A 19,871-nucleotide genomic window follows, 5' to 3' on the forward strand; every position below is an offset into this window, starting at 1 on the left:
ATGGACATGCTCCACCTCAGGATATCCAGATCCCTTAGAGCTACATGCTTCAGGGACTTACACCCCAGCACAGATATTAATAGGACATGCTGGAGGGACACATTCATATCCCAGAGGCTCCCCTCACTCTGGAATGGGATCCCAGTCCCGCATAGGCAGAGCCTCCCACTGACCCCCTACAGGAGACATTGACGAGTGGATGGGTGATCGTATGTTTACCCCTGGGATCTCTTCTGGGTCCCTGCTACACAGAGGCACAACAAACTAAATGTAAAAGGCCTATCTTGTGTGACCTACTATTCACAGGCACAGTCTACTAATCTAACAGGGCTGCAAAAGCCAAACACACTCTGGCTAGGCTTATAAATACCCTAGGGCAGATAGCCTAGTATCAACCTATGCACCTATGGTAATGTTCAGGATGCACATTGTTTATTGATGATACTGATTGCAGGTTTTTTATCTTCTTTGCTTTTCCACTTTCTACGAACAACCTAAGTATCTGCAGAACATATTTTATTATGACAGGGTTCCAATATATTATATATATGTGTCTGCTGTCATATAACTGTGTGCTCAAGGTGGATTGGTGAATAGTGAGAGATTCCTGGGTTAACACATGCAACTGCTGGATATGTGTAGCCCACTGCTGTACTCAGACATGGCCTAAGTGTGTGAGCATGCCCAGTCTGTCCTTTCAGTGTTTTGTTGCCTGACATTTGTCTCATTTATTCAAGTGTGTGAGCATGCCCAGTGTGACCTTTCAGTATGTTGCTGTCTGAAGTCCACTACATTTGTTGATGTGTGTGAACATGACCAATATTAACATTTATACTATATGTGTGTTGAAAATCAGGTTCTATTCTTACTGCAGGGCTCACCTTTGTGTCATAACTCGACAGGGATTATGCTGTGCCTGCAGGGTTTCCATGAGATACGTTGCATAGACTTATCAACAATTCTTCATACAGGCTGACCAATGCAATACTGTCATGGTTTAGTGGTTCAGTACTATGACTGTAGTGCATAGTATCCTGGGTTCGAGGCCTGTCACTGCTTTATATTTTCATACTAAGCAGACCAGACTGCTTATGGGCCAGTAGAGCAAATATGAGCATGTTGGCTATTGTTCAGCTATGCCCAATGTAGACCAAGCTTGTCTAACATAGCTTAACGTTAACCAACATTGCTGAACGTTGCCCAATATTGCTCAACATTGACCACAGTTGTGCTAGTGTTAGTGTGCAATTGCTTTACATATACTAAATGGTGGTGAAAGCTGTTTAGCACTGCTTTATATTGCTTAACACATGGCAATCATGCCTAAGGTGGTGCTGCAGGGCTGCCTATGTTGGATGCACATACTACACTCCCTATACATGTTTAGAAACAGGTAGTGTCAAGTTAGGCATCCCTTTTACTATATGTGCGAGTCAGAGAGAGGTATCATTTCCAGGGTACCTACTGAGCCAGTGTATGTGCTATGCGTTGCCTCTTTGCCAAGGCCAAAGCATACTGGGCACGCTCAGGTTGTTCCTCCTCTTAGTCACGCTCTGCCTGTGATGGCCTTGGCAATGGTGGGGGGCTGTTTGGCCCAGGCCTATGCTGGTCCTGCTGCAGCTGTTTTCGCAGGATCATATTATGTAGCATAGCACATACCATGACTATTTGGGCATGTGTAGTTGGTGAGTACTGCAAGACTCCATCAGATGTGTCCAGGCACCGAAACCGTGACTTGAGCAGGCCAAACACACACTCGATTACATTTCGTGTTTGTGCGTGTGCCTCATTATGGCATTCCTGTTCAGGTGTGTGTGCATTTCTGATGGGTGTCATCAGCCACGGCTCCAGTGCATAGCCAGCATCCCCCACTAGGTGACCATGAGGGATGTCCCCATTGGCAAATGTCTGGTACAGCTGTGTCAGATGCTAGATATGGGAATCATGGTAGCTTCCAGGGCAGCCAGCACACACATTCAGTATTATGCCCTGGGCATCACACATGACCTGGCAGTTGATGGAGGGGAATCCCTTGTGGTTGAAGTAGACCCTACCTCGCTCACCGGCTGGTGCTTTGATGCGTATGTGCATGCAGTCTATTGCACCCACTACCTCAGGGTATTCCGCTCTTTGCTGGTAGAGACGCATATTGCTGGCCAATACCTCACAGGAATTGGGGAAATATACATGATCACCGACATGTGCTGACATGGCATCCAGGAACTGGTGCAGTACCCTGGATGCTGATGCCTGTGGTATCCCCATAATATCACCAGTTGGTCCCTGGAAGGTACCTGTTGCTAATATTCTTAGGCCAACACATACCTTGGTTTCCACTGGGATGGGTTCCCCTCTGTTGGTTCTGTGTGTGAGGCATGGCCTGCACAGCTCAACAATTTGCTGTGAGAGGTCTCTGTCCACTCTATAGCGCTCCACTATCTCCAGCTCATGTAGCCCCTGATAGGTTACCTGGGCCTGTACACTCTTCTCCATCTCCTCACTGTGGGTTGTCCAGCAGCATTCGCATTGTCACCACCCTCAGCATGTTGCATATGTCACCTTATAACAGCAATGGCAACCCCTAACATTTCTTTGTCTCAGTAAAGCTTTTTCAGTTTTCACTTCTATTAGCTTACTGCAGTGTTGCAGTGTCTCTTGAGACAAACATAGTGGAATGTTGTTTGCAGAGTTTTAAGTGCTGGGCTGAGCTGGGCTAGTGTACTGCATGTGTAATTGCCTGATTCTGATTGTTTTCACCTGCTAGCTCTGCTAGTACTCCCTGGTTAACTTCCTACTATTTGTTGTGCTGCCTTTTTCCTTTCTGTTTCCTCAGGGGGGCAGCGCTGCGCACACAAGCGCAAACACGCTCACACCAGCTCAGATGCATGCACACATGCTTACACGGACTAAAACTTGCTTATTCTTGCTAAAACATATGCACACTGGCATAAACGTGCTTACACAACTTTAAACAGCCTAAGACATGCTTACTCTGGCTTAAACGCGCACACACAGGCATACACGTGCACATACAGTCTTACTCGGATATACAGGCGCGCACCTGCAAGCATACACATTGCAGGCACTTCAGCAAGAAACTTTAGTGTTATCCACGGCATACACCTTCAATTTCTTGTCTTTAGCTAGGCTACCTGTTGATACACCTCTTCCAGTGATGTGTAACTGACAGCAGACACATGCCACTCTGCTCCAATGAGCTTCACTTCTTTCATACATACCCCCTCGTGATGTCACCTATCTTCTACTCTGTTACTCCCCTTATCCTACTCCTACACTCCACTGACTGTGCTCATTTGCTATGTAAACTTGGGATTCACTATCCTAAACCTCATTTGCATAGGATTGCCTACTAATGCTTGGTTACATCTCTTAGACTGAGCTTCCCTCCCTTAGCAACCTCTACTCGGTAGCCATGTTGTCTTCAGCTTGCCATTCCCTTGCATTATAAATTAAGAATTACAATAAAATCGACATTTGTGGATTTTAATTATTGGTTTTCTGCTTTTTAGAGTGCAGCACATTTGCGTGGCACTGCGCTATGCTTAAACACTGGAGATCGGGATAAAAAAATTATTTTATTTTTATTTTGCATCGGTGAACATTGCCAATAGCTGTACTTTTGGCCATTGGCATGCTTCCTCAACTGGATGCATCCTTTTTTTGGAGCTGTCACAGCACCATTTTGCTATTTGCAGAACCATACTCAATTGTCAACGGAGTACATTTCTGCAAATAACACTACTCTTACTCGGAGAGGTTCGGGTTTCCTGGATCGCAAATTTACCTCATTTACATAGCTTTCACCTGCAATTGAGGTAATTTGCATATCCAAGCCCTGTCCGTGTAAGGCTCGTTTTAGGAGCTCTGTTGCACTCCCCTACCGGCTGTTCCTGGATCGCTCGGCGGACATGTTGGCTGCATGGAGTCTTACTCTACTCTTAGACTCCATGCAAGCCTTCGTGAATCCAGCCCATAGTCTAACATAGCAATTCACAATCTATAAACTTAGTGTGATGACCCATGGAGATAAGCTATTCTGAACACTAGGTCCAGTGTAGTCATTTTCACTCATGTTATGATGCTAGGAGTAGCATTATGATTATTTATTTATTTAATGTATTTGTCATTTGCTTATGAAGAATGTCTGACTGGGATAATATCCAATTCTTAGTGAAAGACCCAGGGAGAAAGAACCCAGACTAACATAATCTGGTTACAGTTAAATAAAGTTATTACAAACACTAGCACAGAAGAATGACAGATTAAGTAAATGTTCAGCTTCAGTTCATGCAGTGTGCACCTATATGAGCATAGTGCACATATCTGGACAAGCTGAAAAAGAGCACTGTCAATAGATAAGGTATTTACAAGTGTCAGTTCATAGGGATGACATTGTGCACACTGAGTACACTCTTCAGAACAGAGATGACTAGATAATGTAGCCTATTATTATTAGTACTATTATTATTAACTCATCAGCAGAGCAGCATGAGTTTGTGGCAGTATTCAGAGTTCATATCTACCATGTTGCACATCACCACACTCCACATCATAGAGAGGTCTTCCAGAATCAAAATACCTCAGAGACACCAACTCAGTGCTAGTAAACATTTATCCCTTTCACATGGAATCAAGGTTGATACATGAAATGCCTATCCTAGTAGGCAAGACAATTTGTGTAGCAATGCCAACACTTAATCCTACGCGACTTCCTCAATGTGATACTGCTTGGCATTCTACACCACTTCCTTAATGTGATACTGCATAACATCCTACACCACTTCCTCAATGTGATACTGCTTGGCATCCTACACCACTTCTTCGATGTGATACTGCATAACATCCTACACCACTTCCTCAGTGTGGTACTGCATAACATTCTACACCAGTTCCTCAGTGTGACACTGCATAACATGGAAATGCATATTTAGTTTCCATGCACAGCAGAAGAAAGAACTAGTAGTATGCAGCCATTCTATGACATAAATGGTTTCCCTGAGGTGAGGTTCATATTAATATGCCACTAAAGGGTAGTATTTTTTTCCGGTGGCTTTTACTTATTTCCAACACATTTTTTGAATCACCTATATTTCTTATACATATAGAAATCTAACTGCACAGCAGTTTAAATTTAAGTCACGTGTTCCTCAATCAATATCTATAGATAAATATTGAAATAACTCTCTAACAATCTATCATTATTTATATCTATTCCCATTTATCTATATATGTATTTATTGATAGATTTAGTGGGTGTATATAATACATGGTTTAATTGCAGAACACATTATGAATCTTGCAACAGAAAATATTTTTATTATCTACAAAGGGATATTTTTATTCGATTGCCGATCCAGGAAGTGTGTTTTCCATAGTAAAAATTATGGCTTGAAATGTTTGATTTATATTGTGGTGGAAAATGGCAAACGGTGGTGGTGATCAGAAAAAAAGTATTCTGTAGTGTAGTAGAAAAGGAATATGTTTCTCTAGGTATCAGTAATCTGGCTGGAGTCAGTATGTTCCAAGAAAGGGGTATGCAGAGGCTGCAGAATTTCAGAAATGTCAAGAAATGGCATTGGTTATTGTTAGTTAGGCAGCATGTCCTATGACCTTAGGTAAAAGGGTGACAGAGAGCACATTTGATCACTGATGGATTAGTTATGGCAGTTTGTGCTACAAGATAATAAATCGGTGTGCTTGTTGATTGACTGAAGAATATGATCAGCTCTGGCAGGCAGATGATATGTAACATTGCAAAAATTCTGCACAGAAGTAGTCCCCCAGGATACAAGTGGGAGGGATTTTCTCATCTTTTGACATTTATACATGCCAGAGTTGTGGATGTTGGTGCAGGGAGGGCTGAAATGATCCACCAGGTTCACAGTGGAGAGACCAAGATGGTACTTTGTAACAGAGATTGGTATATACAGTTGTCACATACTGGGTAAGCAAGAAATGCATAATACACATTTATTTTTACAGGCATATCAGGACTGAAACAGGGTGTAGCCACTGCAGAAGGGAAGGCTGACTAATAAAGAATTTGAAGCATTTACACTCCTACCCAGCATGTCACAATGGCAGCCTTGTTTCTCACAGCAGTGTGCTACTTTTGGTATTCTGTCTCTTATGCATTCACAGGTGGTAGCAGTGGTGGGCAACAGGAAGTATTTGCCAAGACTGCAAAGGGGCTGCTGATAGGAGCTCTGCAGGAATCTGGTGGTGATGTTGGTATGTAAGGCCATGTGTTACACTCAGAGGACACAGTGACACTTGCATATCTGTCTCCCCTGAGTGCTGACCTTCCATCCACAGATCATCTATATAATGCTGGATATGCTGATCATCCTGTGGCTGTACACACTGACTGCACACCATCCCCTACGTAGAGGGATTTCCTGTGACTGAGAACCTCACAGAAACTCTTCACATGCCTGAAACAGCTTCTGAAATGTACACTACTTCTCTAGTGAACGTACTCACTATAGGTCAGCAGTAAAGGGGTACCTGATGTTGTCACTACTCACAGTTGCCCCCAACATATGTGGGGTATTGGTAGTAAGTCAACAGATGTGTAGGAGTGTCTTCCAGCCACAGTCAAGTGCCACAAATTATACAGCTGAGCTGGTAAGTGCACAGCATGGCATTGTTGCCCAGCACCACTGTCAGCTTCTTGAGCATATGAGGCAGACTGATCATGAAATGAGTTGTATGTGGCGTATATGGATACACACCTCCTTAATCAACATCTTCATGTGTGGAAATGTCAGAGCCACAGTCACATGACTTCTGGAATGGTAAAAACTACTGTAACCTGTACATCCATGCGTTGCAATGACAGTGCCCCCATGTATGTCCTGACCGACAGCACTGTCCTCGGCTGGTGTAGGTACAAATAAGATGTAAATGTGTACCTGGGTATTTGCTGGACAGCAAGCTCAGCACCTGTGCCTGCAGATACTAGAAGGCCCACAGTCCCTCACTGCAATGAGCACCTACCTCTATTAGAGCATCCCCAAACCATCTAGGTATGGGCCCAGAAGTGAATGTTACATACTTCAAACCATTCTTTTTTCAGTTCTAGGCCACTATCCCTGGGAATCTCTTTTTCTCAACTCTTAAAATAACACACCTTCTCTTACCCTAAATTCTGTGCTCTACTAAAAGGTCAAGTAACCTAATCTTACCTCTTGTTTTTGGCTCTATATGTCTCACATTAATTCTTAATCATTCACTTCAATTCTCCTCTAGAACAAAAAGTTAAGCTTGGTTTTATACGACTTGCACATAATGCACATTTTAATGCGCTCATCTTGGGAGTTTTATTTGTAATTGAGTTCTTACTACACTTGTTTTACACTCCCCCAGATTCACGAATCCTCTGTGTAAGACTTAATAAGTCTTACTCGGAGGCTGCAGTTGAATGGTATGATGTCAGCATGCCATGAATATGCATGAGGGCACACTGACTCAACCGTAAGTCTTACACGGACCGTGTAAGAAAGCAGGGGGTGTGTCCGACTGCCAAGCAGTCTAAATGTCCACGACCCTGTAAGTGTTCAAAATAAAAGCAAATAAACAAGAGCGAGTCCGCTCAAATGTCCCTGCACCCAACACCTCACTGTCTGATATTGTAAACCCCCATCACAGTTCTAAAATGTATAACATCAATTTTTTTTAAATTCCCAAAATAGCTGCCCGTATTTGCTCGTGTGTGCTCGGGTGTGCCCATTGCTTAGCTACAGTTAGCAATTCTGACATGGAAGAGCAAATGAAAGAATGTTTATACAAATCCCACAAAATAGCAATGGCATAATGGTAGAGCTTTCGCACAAAGAAGAGGCATTCATGGTTTGAGTCCCACCACTCCCTTTTGTATTTATTTTTTAAATCAGTATATGGAATAATACCTAACAAATATGTTTAAACATAACTAAAAAGCAGTGAAATGACCAATGTATCAGTGAACAAAATAAATATTTTAAAGGATCCCAATATAAAATTGCCTGCAGTTAAGCAGTGCTTCACCCAGTGCAATAGAGTTGCCCATAGTTCAATAGTGCTTCACCCAGCACAATAGAGTTGCCCATAGTTCAATAGCGCTTCACCCAGCGCAATAGAGTTGCCCATAGTTTAATAGCGCTTTACCCAGCGCAATGTGTTTGTGTGGACGTACGTGCCGCGCCATGCCAACCAGGGCACCTTAGGGCACCGAGGAGCAACGTAGAGCAAAGTTGCTTAAATGCAGACACACCCCCTAGTCTGTCTGGACACTATGAAAATAAAATGAAAGACAAGGTTCAAACCCAGGCCTCTGTGCTTCACAAGCAAAGTACAGAATCACTAAGCCATGACAACATAGGGGAAGCAGCCACTAACATTCATATACTTACTAATGTTATTTTAACCATTACTAAGCAGGTCTGCAGTCAGCCGAGAATTTTACAAAATGGCCAATCACCAAAAAAGTGAAGTAAATGCGGCATATTTAAGCCCCAAAGGCAGGAATACACGCCATAACTGATTGTAGCTCACATCTGCTGTTAGAATGTCTGGTGTTGGAGAGGGAACACACTTCCGAGCGCAACGTTGGGGTATGGAGGAGTGGAAATACATGGTTTGGCTCCTTGTCCACCATCATGAGTCAAGACTCCTGCAGGGCCAGTTCCAAGGGATGGAGTACAAGGCAGAGGCTTGGAACCGGTTAGCTTGTGACCTCACCAGTGCCACAGGCATTCCTCGGACTGGTGAGCAGGTCAGTCACCACCATGCAGACCTGAAGAGACGAAAGCAGGACCGCCTGAACCAATGGATACAGGAGGCCCGTGGGATGTGGGATGCCCCACAACTGAGTATGTAGCCATGGAATGCAGAATGTAAGAATTGATAATGGAGTATGTATAACGGATAGGTATGTTTCAATATCCCTTCATTTACTTTACAGCTGCAGGTGACCGTGCTGCAAATCAGCAAGCCTATGCTGATAGGCTGCTATGACTGCACCACCAGGCAGGTTAGTGTTTATTCTGCATTTATTGTTATATAGAATATGGGAGAGAGCATGAAAGAAAGTGTTGTAGTCCAATAATACAGCCATAAAATTGCCTGAATAAGTCCTCTGCATGTACTGTCAGATAAAAATGTCAGAGAGGCAGAAAAAGAGTGTAGTAATCCATTAAGAAAGGTAACATATGTCTGGAATAATATCTCTGCAGGCACTAGCATATAAAATAAGTGAGTGAGCCTGAAAAAAAGAGTGTTCTAACCTATTAATAAAGGTATAATATGTCTTGAACATGTCTGCCATATACACTGTTTAAACAAATAAAGGAGTGAGCCTGTGGAAAAGTGTGTAATGTCATTAATAAAGGTCTAAAACCCGGAGTGTCTCTGTGTCACAGAGTTTGAAATGTTGTTGTACCCTTGCATTATACAAACAGTACTGTGTATTCCCAGTCTCCAAAAATGCTACTCTTCTCAAAGGAAATCACACACATATACACCCCCCCCCACCATGACACACACACTCAGCGTTTGCAGGACTCAAACCCCTACCTAACTATATTATGATACTAGAGAGATACACATCATCACAGCGCACTCTATACATTACTGGATGTTTTTTGTTCTCCTTGAATATTTGTAGGATGCTGACATCATCAGACTTTCCAAAGAGGGATGTACCTCTTTTAATGTGTTTTCACAGTCTCCAAAAAGGCTACACTTCTCAAAGGAAATCACACACACACACTTGGCATTTGCAGGACTCAATCCCTTATCTAACGATGTTATGAAGCTAGAAAGATATAAGCATGAACACAGCATGCTATATGCATTACTGGGTGTCTGTTCTCCTTGAATATTTGTAGGATGCTGACATCATCAGACTTTCCAAAGAGGGATGTACCTCTTTTAATGCGTTTTCCCAGTCTCCAGAAAGGCTACTCCTCTCAAAGGAAATCGCACACACATTTGGCATTTGTAGGACTCAAACCCCTACCTATCTATAGCTATGATACTAGAAAGATACGCGCCATATGTTTTACTGGGTGGCTTTTGTTCTCCTGGTATATTTGTAGGATGATGACATCATCAGACTGGACATGGTAATGTGTGTACACATTTTTATGCAATCCCAGGAATGATCCATGTAGGTCGGCAGGTATCAACAGCTTGTACAGGACCCCGTGAGTCTCACCTTGTGTGATCTATCTGTGGACACATTGACATCCCTTCATATGTCAACACAAATCTATGCACAGATTGTTGGTTTTGTGGATATGACATGTATCTGTGATGTTGATGAAGAGCTGTTCAAAGTCTATGTGGGACATGTGTAGCTCTGTTCCGTGATGTATGTCCTGGGTGACTGCCTTGCAGATGGTGTAGCATGCTTGCGAACCATGATCTGCACATGAACATACTACAGTTGGTAGGGTTTTGTGTTTGTCGGTTTCCAATTGCTCTGTTTATGACTCCTGCCATGATGCACTCCATGGCCTTGCAGATCAGACTTTATAGGCTTACTGGACTATACTTCCCATGGTGTGTTGTGCACCCACACATGTGGGGAGTGCCATATGTTGCTGTAACACATTCGACGGTTCCAGGTCCTGTGGAGTGGGTGAGGCTCAACAGACTGTTTGTTCTGTAGTGCATGCATAACACATATTGGGAAACAATGTAATCCAATTGCTGCCATGCTTTTGGCTTTGGGGGGGAGCTGTTCAGCCATTCTACACGTGATATCTCCTGGTATGATGTTAGGGACTATCATCAGTGGGGGGTGGGTATGTATACATGGGCCTGTCTGACAGGATGTTGGCAATGTCAGTAAGGTACAGTTGTCCCTGACTCAGCACATATATGCGTGTACATTACTATTTATTACATAGCTGAAGGACATGTCATGATTCTCAGTCTGGACTCCTTCTCAGCTACTCTTTACAAAACACCGACAAACCTGAGCAGTAATCCCGGTTATACTCTTTTACACACTTAACACCCTACTGATCCTTTGTGATCAGGCTACAGAGTATGTCATCATAATACACTGGCATGTCCAAGGGTCGGTTTCATGTGTACTCTCCAGTCCAGCTAGTGAATATTGTGGTTATGAAGCAATGTCACATCTGCCTCATGTACACAGACAACCCTCTCCTCCTCACATCACACTCACATATATGTGGGAGATGTAACAATATTGACATACAAGACATTGAGCTCTCTCGACCCATGACTGGCATAGTCTATCAGGTGGTGAGGGTAACCACACACACCACATATCAGTCTCAAATACACCAATAGTGACAGCAAACAAACCACATTATCACACATACAGATATTTGGAGGCTCTACATACACTCTGCCTAAGCAGCAGAGACCTCCAAAGCAGGCACACATACAACTGCTACCCCACTACAATGCCCACATGTCACACAGTTCACAATGTCAGTGTGCCACACAGTCACTGCCCTTTGGGCTAAACAACACACCTGATATACTTGTTATAGGTGACACTTAATGTCAAACACACTATCGTCCCACTCACCAGGCCAAAGAAGGGAATAGTCACTTTGAGCTGCCTCTCAGGTGCCATGACCCGCCACATAACACATGCACTCAAGTCACTCCAAAGCAAGTCCAGGACTGGCTCCATCATTGTCCATGCTGGTGCGTACAACCTCAGATGTTCCTCCCTGGACCACATGACATGAAACATAGAGGAACTCTGTGATCATGTAGCCCAGCCCAGTATTACCCTGACCTTGTCTAGCATCTTACACTCACTAAGTATGACGTCACAGTATACCAACACACTGATCATGTTTAATAGTTGGCTAACATATTGGTGGTATTCAAAAGAGATACAGTGTCTGTCATCCTGGGGTGACATGCTCAACATGCCACGTAGCTTCCCTATGGACAGCTTGCACCTGTCACCCTTGGACTTTTGATTACTGGCTAGGGCACTTGCTGCCACCACACTGCCCTATTTAAGCAGGGCTCAAAGGACAGAACCACCTCCATAGACATTACAGAGTACATGACACTGAGGGTAAGGCTGCTCAACACCAGATGTATTACCCTCAAATTGCGCCCTCTCAGGAATCTCCTCAGTATGGAGGATAGCAATATCTGTGCACTCACAGACACATGGTTCAGGCTCCCACATGCACACCAGCACTACCAGGTTATATTTCATACCATGCTTTCTGACCACATAACTCAGAATGGCCAACACAAATAGGGGGAGTATCCATATACATCATAGATACACATACCTCCTGGTTGGTAGCACTGCACAATGCATCACGGACCATACATATGCACCTAACATTGTGCAAATCTGCCTTTTGGTTTGTTGCCTGCTACAGACCACACTCCCCAGCTCAGCAACCTCACTCAGCTTTCCTGGGAACATTGGACAATATGAAGGTCTCCCCAAACACCATTATATTGGGTGATGTCAAATACCCACACATTGACTGTGGATAGTACTCAGGCCCCAACACCCTCGCCCAACAGTTGCTGCTATTTCTAAACTCATATGCTATGGCACAACCGGTCATCACACCCACAAGAGGGGACAACATATTGGACATGATCATCACCGACATGGGGACTCTATGTTCCACACCTGCGATATACCCCTCATTGGTAAGGGCAGAACAAAGTTTATCTCACTGGACATCCATATCCTGTCCCCACACCCGTCCTGGTAACCTTGGTGAACTTCCCAAAAGCAAACGTCACACTCCTCCAAATCACGGTGGTATCCTTCAGAGACCCTGGGTCAGTGGTAAGTATGGCTCAGACTGCTGAATCCTATACATACACATTCTATAGACACCTAGTGAATCGCATGGATCTTTACATCCAAAATAATAACTGGACTCACTCCTCCAATAGCAGTGGACCTGTCTGGTAGACCCCAGCCATTAATACACTTTACAACAAATGGAGGGAGCTACTACATGATAGAGCACAATCCCAGACAGGGAAGGCATCTGTGATCTGTACTAGCAGACTGCTACAATCACTCAGGTATTTATGTCAGGCACGCTTCTAACGAACAATTGCACCAGACACGTCGGACACTCACAAGGCCTTCTTCAGTTGATTCAAGTACCTGGCTGGACACTCTCTGATATGCTGTGTGTTACTGCATACTGACTAAACATACCCTGAACCCACTGACATTGCCATCATCCTGGCAAACAGGTTCAGGGCAGATGAGTCCCCCCCATCCCCCCTAAGGTGGTACTTTCCATACCAACAGAGTGTAACCTCCCAGACATCATGAGTAAACAGGTGAGTGCTGCCCTCCCCACAGTGGACAACACAGCATCATTGGGACCAGACGGTGTCCCGGCCTGTCTCATACACAGCCTTCATGACAGACGTAACACTCAAGTTACGTCACTGTTCGATATAAGAGTCACTGCAGGATATGTACCCATGGAATGGCGTACAGCGATAGTGGTCCCACTCCATTGAATACTGCCACAACAGACCACAGACAATATCGACCTAAAAGGCTAACTAGCCTGTTCTGCAAAGCTATGGAGTGTATTGTAATGGGACTCATGCACATAGACATGGGAAACCTACAGACACTGGGTCCTACACATTACAGCATTGTTGTGGGCAGATCTTGCCTGTTTGACCTGTTCATATTCTTTCAACAGTTACCAGGTCCATCAGTGTTGGGATGGTTGTCCACACAGCCTGCCTGGACCTTGCATAACCCTTCAACACAATACCCCACTCGACCATTATGCATAGGCTTACCAGCATCAATATCGACACATATCTGACACAGTGGATTGCTACCTGGAGCAGGGATAGCACCCACATGCTCAGTGTTTCAGGTGCCATGTCTGACTATACACCATTTACACATGGCATCCCACAAGGTTCAGTCCTGGGACCTCTCTTGTTTTGTATATATTTGTGTGATGTACAGGCTATCACAGAAGGGATATGGCTGCCCATGTTCACAGATGACTGCAAAATGGGTGCCATAATCAGCTCTCCTGCTGGCACATGCATAATCATACAGGGTCTCACAGAGATAGGTTGACTGGTGCCTGAGCCATGGCCCATGGCTACATGCCATTAGTTGCATAGGCATCCCCTTTGAGGATAACAAGATGCCCACACATTACCACATAGGTTGTAATCCATTACATACAGTAGTAGTTGTTACGGGTTTGGGGACATGACCTGTTCGTACTCTCGCCTTTGACAATCCTATTGCCATAGTGGTTAGACAGTACATCTACATAGCCCACCATATGGTTTCACATGTTGATCATGTGTGGTCATTGTGCCCCTCTACTCTTCACAACAATGCTTAGTTACTATGCCACCTTTGGGGTGTAGCTTACCTGACACCTGTAGCAACTGTAATGGTCACAAATGTTACTCTTCGAGCAGATGTAGGGACTCACACAGATGCCCTGCACAGTTCCGATACAGTAACTCCAGCTCTACTCAGTCACTTACCACCTACACGGATGTGTTGTGTGCCTGTAGCTGAAGGCAATATCTGACCCAGACTTACTGGACATGTTCCACCTCTGACTCCCTTGCTGCTACACACTCCAGGGATATATACCTCAGCACTGATGTTAAAAGGACATGCTGAGGGGACAGATTATTATCAGAAAGCCTCCACTCACTCCGGAGTGTAGTCCCGGTTTTGCATAGGCAGAGCCACCCACTGACCACCTACAGGTGACATCTTGACAAGTGTATGGGTGATCGCATGTTTACCCATGGGATATCTTCTGGGTCCCTGCTAGACAGAGGCACAATACACTGAACGTAAATGGGCTATCTTGTGTGACCTACTATTCACAGGCACAGTGCTCTGATTTGACTGGGTTGCAGTAGCCAAACACACTCTGGCTATGCTTGTACATGCCCTAGGGCAGATAGCCTAGTATCAACCTCTGAACCTATGATAATCTTCATGATGCACAATGTTTATTGCTGATACTGTTTGCAGGTTTTTATCATCTTTGCTTTTACACTTTATATGAACCGCTTAGGTATCTGCAGAACATATTTGCTTATGGCAGGGTTCCACTATATTATATACGTGTCTGTTGTCATATAAGTGTGTGCACAGGGCAGATTGCTGTGTAGTGAGAGGTTCCTGGATTAACACATGTAACTGCCTGCTATGTGTGGCCCATTGCTGTACTCCAACATGGCCTAAGTGTGTGAGCATGCCCGGTTCAGACTGTCAGTGTTCTGTTGCCTGACATTTGTCTCATGATTTCAAGTGTATGAGCATGCCCAGTGTCACCTTTCAGTATGTTGCTGTCTAAGGTCCACTACATTTGTTGATGTATGTCTACATGTCCATTATTAACATTTGTACTGTGTGTGTTGAAAGTCAGGTTCTATTCTTACTGCAGGACTCACCTTTGTGTCATAACTCGACAGGGATTATGCTGTGCCTGCAGGGTTTCCGTGAAATACTTTGCATAGACTTATCAACATTTCTACACAAAGGATAACCACTGCACTACTGTCATGGTTTAGTGGTTCAGTACTATGACTTTAATGCACAGTGTCCTGGATTCGAGGTCCATTGCTGCTTATACTTTCATACTGACCAGACTGCTTAGGGGCCAGTAGAGCAAATATGAGCATGTTGGCTTTTGTTCAGCTATGCCCTACCTAGACCCAGCTTGTCCAGCATTGCTCAATGTTAACCATCATTGCTGGACATTGGCCAATATTACTCTACATTGACCACATTTGTAGTAGTTGGTGTGTGCGTTTTTGTTTACATTGACTTCATGATGGGAAATACTGTTGAGCACTGCTTTATATTGCTTAACACATGGCAATCATGCCTCAGGTGTTGATGCAGGGCTGCCTATGTCGGATGCACATACTACACTCCCTATACATGTTTGAAAGCAGGTAGTGTCAACGTAGGCATCCCTTTTACTATATGTGCGGGTCAGAGAGAGGTATCATTTCCAGAGTTCCTACTGAACCAGTGTATGTGCTATGCATTGCCTCTTTGCCAAGGCCAGAGCATACTGGGCACACCTCCTTCTGCCTACTGGGGCAGGCTCAGGTTGTTCCTCCTCCAAGTCACGCTGTGATGGCCTTGGCAATGGTGGGGGGCTGTTTGGCCCAGGCCTATGCTGGTCCTGCTGCAGCTGTTTTCGCAGGATCATATTATGTAGCATAGCACATACCATGACAATTTGGGTACATGTAGTTGGTGAGTATTGCAAGGCTCCACCAGATATGTCCAGGCACTGGAACCATGACTTGAGCAGCCCAAACACACGCTTCATTACATTTAGTGTTTGTGTGTGTGCCTCATTATGGTGTTCCTGTTCAGGTGTGTGTGCGTTTCTGATGGGTGTCATCAGCCACGGCTCCAGTGCATAGCCAGCATCCCCCACTAGGTGACCATGTGGGATGCCCCATTGGCAAATGTTTGGTACAGCTGCGTCAGATGCCAGATATGGGAATCATGGTAGCTTCCACGGCAGCCAGCACACATATTCAGTATTATGCCCTGGGCATCACACACAACCTGGCAGTTGATGGAGTGGAAGCCCTTGCGGTTGAAGTAGACCCTACCCCATTCACCGTCTGGTGGTTTGATGCATATGTGCATGCAGTCTATTGCACCCACTACCTCAGGGTATTCCGCTATTTGTTGGAAGAGATGCATATTGCTGGCCAATACCTCACGGGAATTAGGGAAATATACATGATCACCGACATGTGCTGACATGGCATCCAGGAACTGGTGCAATACCCTGGATGCTGATGCCTTATATATCCCCATTAATCACCAGTTGGTCTCTGGAAGGTACCTGTTGCTAATATTCCTAGGCCAACACATACCTTAGTTTCCACTGGGATGGGTTCCCCTCTGTTGGTTCTGTGTGTGAGGTGTGGCCTGCACAGCTCAACAATTTGCTGCAAGAGGTCTCTGTCCACTTTATAGCGCTCCACTATCTCCAGCTCATGTAGCCCCAGGTAGGTAACCCTGGGCCTGTACACTCTTCTCTGTCTCCTCACTGTGGGTAGTCCAGCAGCATTTGCATTATCACCACCCTCAGCATGTTGCATATGTCGCCTTATAACAGCAATGGCAGCCCCTAACATTTTTTGCCTCAGTGAAGCCTTTTCAGTTTTCACTTCTATTAGCTTACTGCAGTGTTGCAGTGTCTCTTGAGAGAAACATAATGGACGGTTGTTTGCAGACTTTTAAGTGCTGGGCTGGGCTGGGCTAGTGTTCTGCCTGGGTAATTGCCTGATTCTGATTGTTTTCACCTGCTAGCTCTGCTAGTACTCCCTGGTAACTTCCACTATTTGGTGTGCTTCCTATTTCCTTACTGTTTCCTCAGGGGGGAGCACCGGGCACACAAGCACGAACACGCGCACAGCAGCTAACACGTGCACACATGCTTACACGGACTAAAGCTTGCTTATTCTTCTTAAAACGTGTGCACACTGGGCAAACACGCTTACAACTGTTTACACAGCTTTACATATGCTTACTCCAGCTTACACATGCGCACACATGCTAACACGCGCGCACACTGTCTTACTCAGGTTTACTGGCACGCACACGCACGCATGCATGCTCAGCAAGAAACTTTGGTGTTATCCATGGCATACACATTAGATTTCCTGACTTTACCTGGCCTACCTGTTAACACACCTCTTTCACTATTATGTAAATGTAAGCTGACACATGACTCTCTGCTCCAATGAGCTTCACTCCTTTCATACATACCCCCCTCGTGATGTCACCTATCTTTTAGTCTGTTACTCCCCTTATCCTACTCCTACACTACACTGACTCTGCTCATTTGCTATGTAAACTTGCGATTCACTATGCTAACTCTCATTTGCATAGAATTGCCTACTAATGCTTAGTTACATCTCTTAGACTGAGCTTCCCCCCTTAGCAACCTCTACTCGGTGGCCATGTTGTCTTTAGCCTGCCATTCCCTTGCATTGTAAATTCATTTTAGCTATAAAATCCAAATTTGTGGATCTTAATTATTAATTTTCTGCTTTTTAGGGCACAGCGCATTTGCGAGGTGTTGCTCTACAGTTAGACCCCGGAGACTGGGATAAAAAAAATAGTTATTTTATTTTTAATTTGCATCACTTCCCGTTGCCAATGGCCATATTTTTGGCCATTGGCATGCTTCCTCCTGTGAATGCATGCTTTTTTTCCAGCTGACATGGCTCCGTTTTGCTATTTGCAGAACCATACTCAGTTATCAACTGAGTACATTTCTGCAAATAACACTACTCCTACTCGGACAGGTTCGGGTTTCCTGGATCACAAATTTACCTCATTTGCATGGCTTTCACCTGCAACTGAGGTAATTTGCATATCCCAGCCCTGTCCGTGTAGGACTAGTTTGGAGATCTCAGTTGCACACCCCCTACCCGCTGTTCCTGGATCGCTCGGCGGACATGTTGGCTGCATGGAGTCTTACTCTACTCTAAGACTCTGTGCAACCCTTCGTGAATCCGGCCCACTGTCTTATTTATTTATTTTTTGTAATTATATTTGTTGTTGTTGTGTCTTTCGGCTTTTTCCGGTTAGGGGTCGCCACAGCGCAACTCCGGTCCGCTAATGATTGGCAGCAGATTTTTACGTGCCAAGTTGCCGGCCCTGATGCCCAACCTTCAACGAAGGTACACCCATTCACGCATGTCTCCACACAGAAGACGCTCTAGCTGAGAATTGAACAGGATAATGTCTTACTGTGAGGTGACAACGCTTCCTCAGCACTTGTACTGTGCTTATTTTTCATTGTATTTTATTTCTTGTAATTAAACTCTTGCTATACTTATATCACTTGTTACATTTATTCCAGTATAAGACCAAAGTTTGTCAGTTGTGATAATTTTTCTAACCCAGGTAACAAATTCAAATACATAATAAATAATTTTAATTAAAGTGATATTCCATTACTACCATAAGGTGTAAAGGCCTGTTCCCTCATGTTGCAAATGTGTCACAGGTTCAAGGTCACACTGTGGCACCCTCATCAGTCTCAATAGAAGATGATTTATGACACAATTTACCAGTTTTTATAACATATCCCAGGAAAGAATGAGTCTGAAAAAGTTTATTTATGACATGAGAAAAAGTGAGGGGTGTCTACACCATGATATAATGAGAACATTTCCCTGGTAGGACTCTGGGACCAACCAAGGAGCAATTCCCGTAGGTAGGCTGCATAGGTGAATTGGTGGATTTCTAAACTGGAAGGGCAGGGCAGCTGATTTTTTCCAAACCTGATAAAGAGAGGGGGTTGCCACAGCACAGTTGAATTGTCAGTCATTTGACCATAGCAAAGCCTTTAAGACTCTGGATAATCTGCAATATAAGAAAGTGTTTGTAATGAATAAAAAGCGTTGTTCTAATATTCAAAGTTATTCAGAATGTTTTAGTTTAATGTCAGGAAAAAGTAAAATCTATAATAAAGGCTAGAGACAGATATGTGTAAATGGTTTAGATAAAGAATTGCTCACAGAAATTCCATCAATAACACTGGTTGAGAATTCAGAAGTACATCTTTTGACTTTTTTTTTTTTGGGGGGGGGGGAGTCCAAGGAACAAATGTAATTTTTAATGGACAAATGATTAATTTATAAATGGCAAGTCCTCAGACCACCTTTAAGATAATTAGTTATTAAATGAAGCAATAAAAGCAAAAGTTGGTGTTATTAAATCCTCTGCCAAGTTATTTTTTCATGTAACCATTTCCTTTTCATTTTTTATCTTCCCCATTTATATTTTGTATCACTATCACTAATGTGTTAATAGT

This window comes from Protopterus annectens, chromosome 1.part1, assembly GCF_019279795.1.
Source record: "Protopterus annectens isolate FY-2018-M chromosome 1.part1, PAN1.0, whole genome shotgun sequence".
NCBI lineage: Eukaryota > Metazoa > Chordata > Ceratodontiformes > Protopteridae > Protopterus > Protopterus annectens.